The sequence below is a fragment of the Triticum dicoccoides genome, chromosome 7A (assembly GCF_002162155.2).
Source record: "Triticum dicoccoides isolate Atlit2015 ecotype Zavitan chromosome 7A, WEW_v2.0, whole genome shotgun sequence".
Classification (NCBI taxonomy): Eukaryota; Viridiplantae; Streptophyta; class Magnoliopsida; order Poales; family Poaceae; genus Triticum; species Triticum dicoccoides.
Genome location: NC_041392.1, coordinates 46,904,174 through 46,908,953, shown reverse-complemented (window position 1 = coordinate 46,908,953; position 4,780 = coordinate 46,904,174).

Sequence of the window (4,780 nt, the reverse complement as noted above, 5' to 3'; positions counted from 1 at the left end):
TGGGATCTCGTGGATACAGAAAGTTGCGGAGGTGGAATTAGGTTTTTGGCTCCGTCCCCGATCGTTTGGGGGTACGTAGGTATATATAGGAGGAAGGAGTACGTCGGTGGAGCTTCGAGGGTCCCATGAGGCAGGGGGTGCGCCCTAGGCGGGCACCCTCCACCCTCGTGACCGCCTCGTGGCTTTCTTGACGGAGGGTCCAAGTCTCCTGGATCTTATCTGGTGAGAAAATCATGTTTCCAAAGGTTTCATTTCGTTTGGACTCCGTTTGATATTCTGTTTCTCCGAAACACTGAAATAGGCAAAAAACAACAATTCTGGGTTGGGCCTTCGGTTAATAGGTTAGTCCCAAAAATAATATAAAAGTGGAAAATAAAGCCCAATATAGTCCAAAACAGTAGATAATATAGCATGGAGCAATCAAAAATTATAGATACGTTGGAGACATATCACTGTTCGGGCGTCGGCGCCTTCTTCGGCTTGGTCGTGGCGGCGGTCTTGCGCGGGGCACGAGGCTTGCCTTTCCCAGAGGGGGCGACGGCGCTGGACGAGGTGAGGGAGGCGAGGCCGGCAGCGGCGTTGAGGTCGAGGTCGATGGCGTCCTCCATGGCTGGTTGGGGGCGGGGGCGCACGCGGGCGGGAGCGTTTGTAGGGAAAATAGGGGGGAATGTTTGTGGCTGCCACCGACCGGCGGGCCCGGGGAGAGGAGTAGGCGCGCGCGCGCGTCCGTCTCGTGTCCGCGCCGACGCAAATCCGGCTCAAAATTGGGCCTGGAATGGGTCGCCCGCGGACGAAAAACGGACGTGCGTCTGTTTGGGTCGGCGCGTTGGGCCGCCACTTTTGTCCGCGCCGACCCAAACGGACGCGGGCGGACAAAATGGGTCGGCCCATTGGAGTTGCTCTTATATGAATTTGCTACTTGCTGACGTATTTTGTGTGTGCGTTGGTGTTGGTTGTGTGCATCATAATTGTGCAGAGGTCGGGTGTATGCTCATTGTGTATCCTTTTGATGCTTCATTTTGCATCAATAAAATCTATCTTTTGTCGAAAAATGCCCCTAGGTAAGTTTCTTCTTGTAGCTTGGCGCTTCTTCTTCGAATCAATTTTCTGGGCTCCGATCGTACTCAAGTTTGTCCGTAGGAACGGATTAGACAGGGTTTCGGGCGCAAATTCCTGGTAGCTCCTCGGCGCGGCGTGGTTACACTTTCTTGTCATGCGTATGCGACGAGGAGATTTAGTTTGAGGTTCTTTGAATCGATTCAAGAGTTCAACTACGACAACTGCAGCTCGAGGACACTGATCCTTAGGGGTATATTCATGAAAGAACACTTCTGTATTGTCATCGACAAGGTCAGGCTGACTTTGTTATAGGATTGGCAAAAACAACACGTCAACCAGTGGCGGAGCTACACCTGAACAAAACAATGCCATGGCCCGCCTAGCCCTAGACCAATATACAAAGGAGTGAAGGTAAATTTGTACCAAAATTTAGGATCCCCTGTAGCCTAACCAGTCTGCCCATCCAACATTTTGAAGGCGTCACTGGTCGTCGTACATTTGGGACCATCGAACAACCTAAGAGCAACTCCAACGGTCCGACCCAAACGGACGGCGTTTTTGTTCGTTTGGGCTGGCCGCCCGCCCGACGTCCGTCCTTTTTTAGATTTGGGTTGGCAGTGCGCCCAACGCGCCGACCCATTTCATAACCGCGCACGTTGTATATCATGCCAGCGGCCATGTCGTCGCCATGGTTTTGGCGTAGGGTCTCGCGCCTCTCTCGCGGTTTTTCACCGACGAGGATCGTCGTGTTCACCAGAGGCGGCAGCGTCGCCTCGCCATCGCCGAGATGGACGTGGAAGCCATGGTGGTGCGGCGCGAACGCTTTTCGCAGGAGATCGTCGATGAGCGTCAGTTCTACAAGCAAAGGAGGACGGAGAGGGAGGCGAGGAGGACAGAGCGAGCCGCCTATCGGGAGGACAAGCGTGCGCGGAAGCAGGCCGCTCAATTGAAACTGAAACTACGAGAAACGTCGGGGTGGTACTTCGAGGACGAGCAGTATGCTGACGCCTACATTCAGACGTCGGAGGAGAACATTATCGAGTCGGAGTCGGAAAGCGACGACGAGTAGTTGGTCTTTTCTTTTATCTGTGTACGCTAGAACTATCTATGTATCATTTTTCTATCGGAAAAAATGGCCGACGGCGCCGGCGACGAAGCAGGTGGGCGAGGGTGTGCTGTTGGATGTGGAGAGGCCAATGTGCCACCGACTAGCAGGCCCAGGAAAAAGAAAGGGCGAGCGCGCGCGTCTGTCTTGTGTCCGCGCCGATGCAAATCCGGCTCAAAAATGGATCAGGAATGGGTCGGCAGGCGGATGAAAGCGGACGCACATCCGTTTAGGTCGGCGTGTTGGGCCGACTTTTATGTCCGCACCGACTCAAACAGATGGCGGCGAATGAAATGGGTCGCCCCATTGGAGTTGCTCTAAACTGACCCAATTTGGGATCCCCTGTAGCTGACTCATTTTGAAGGCGTCACTGGTCGTTCGATGGTCCAAGGTGTTTGATGTAATTTTTATTATATTTAGGTTGTTTTATATTTCTGATGTGGACCTTAATAATCATCTTTTTCTAGAAAAAGGTTTACTATGATGAAGCTTATTATCTCTTGTTGAATGGGGTCAGTTTTAGCAGAGTGTTGCTGCTATACACTTTGAAAAACCCCGTTTAGCAGATGGAAGATTAATGATTTCTGCAGTTACATCCGTTCGTTCGTTCGTTCTTCTCAGTCAAAGCGCTGCTTCCTCCCTTCCCTCATCAATTCCACCCCACGTAGCACATCTACCCTCTGCCCGTCCAGTCCCATCGTCGACAGCTTGCAGAGAGTGGTGCACTGCGCGTTTCACACCGCCCGCCCTCCTCCTTGCACACACACTTCGCCACCAGCCTCCCATGAAATATCCAGAACATTTTGGAAAAAAGTCCTTCAGTTCTCCGAGAATTGCACACAGGTACAGTAGTCCCTCAGATGCCATTGGATTAGAGATCCGAAGGCCCAAAAGCTCATATCACGGGAGCACCTGTGCCTCGAGATACTCACTCACCAGCCTCCCCTCCCCCCTTTTGCACAATGCCGACCCCTAAAACGGACTGTCGATGCGTCCGCAAACAGTGGTAGAGGAGCCGGGCATAGTAGCCGGCCATCCAACTATGTCAGCGTACATTTCAAATGACGATCATCATACACCCCGGATGATTTTCATTTACACCAGACCCATTTATTACATTTTCGACATATTGCATTAAATAAAAGTGTCCGCACCTACTATAAATCTTCGATGGCGCCCACCCTCCAGATCCTTGTTGTGCCGTTCTATGTCCATGTCTGGCGCCGTGAGCCCCGAAAAGTGAAGTTGCGTCGCTGGTGAGGATGAGTAAGACATAGGACACATACTTACCCACATGGGACACGAGGCACCGTCGTCTCCAATGTCCTAGCTACTCTTCCTCGTCGGAGTCAACGACCTGACCGTCGTCGATGGAGGTGAGGTTGATGATAGACGTGGATGGGTCGGTCTCGTGGTCGTAGTGGCACCAATGGCAAGCAACTGTCAGTGTTTCTGTCGGTGACAGCTTGCACGTCCGCCGCCACCGCACGAGTGTTGACGGCGGCCTTGTAGAGTGCCCCCTGCTCCTCAACGAGTTTGAATTCTCCATGGCCATGGTTGAACAATCTCCTCGCTCACGAACTCATCATATATCTGGCCCTCTATTTGCCGGTAATACGCGAGGAGGTCAAGGTTGTAGCCCTGCTGCTCCTGTGCGTACTGGAACTCCGACACCGGCTCCTCCTCCGCCATAACGGTGTCAAAGTGAGCTCGTGTCTGCTCCATGGTCAAGTCAGCATGGACCAACGCAAGCAGGGGCTCCGTTTCATCGTCGGAGGCTTCCTCCATGGCTGGGTCATCATTGCTCACCTCCGGCGAGCTTGCTAGCAAACCTACCTGTATTCGCTACGTACAACATCCCTACCAGCTGACTGCAAGGCTGGTCACCTCGTGATTCTGCTCCATCGACGGACTCTTCCACATCGCTCTAGAACTCGTGGTCATGGTGGAGGTGGCACACATAGGAAGATTGGAAGAAGATATGTTTGTATTGTGGATGGTGTTGGTCCAGGACGTGTTTAAATAGCGGGTGCTGGACAGCCAAGCGGCGGGTTGTGTCAATGCAGGCGCCGGAGCGGGATTTCTGGACTGCCGCACCTTTTTAATGCCGATGGATGAACATATGGGCAATTGGTTCTAATGTGGTAGATAGACGTCCCACCCCATCCAATCACGTTGCTCCAGCCTAGAACAATCGCGGAGACCACGGCGCGATGCGGGCGGTGCTCGATCAACACGCCACTTCAATGCTGGCTTTAGTGAGAGGTCACGTCCACTCTGGGCTAGCATGAATGCGACGCTAGCGCTCTGGACCGGCATGATTGTGCGACAATCGATTCGTGTGGGCGTGGGAGAGGTTTTCTGATCCGAGGTAGCGGACTCTTATGTTACAGCAGTCCGGACCCTCCCGCAAACCCCTTGGTCCGGTTTATGGGATTTCAGAAATTAGGACTGGCCCGCGGACCGATGAGGTATCATTTTGGATGGCAAACTGTGTTCAGACAGCTACATCCGAATGTATGCACACGTTTTAAGGGTCCGTGTTGGAGATGCCCTTGTTAGTCGCCAAAGTCCCTTCTTCCCTTGGACATATACGCCCTCCAAAGATGACGGGCG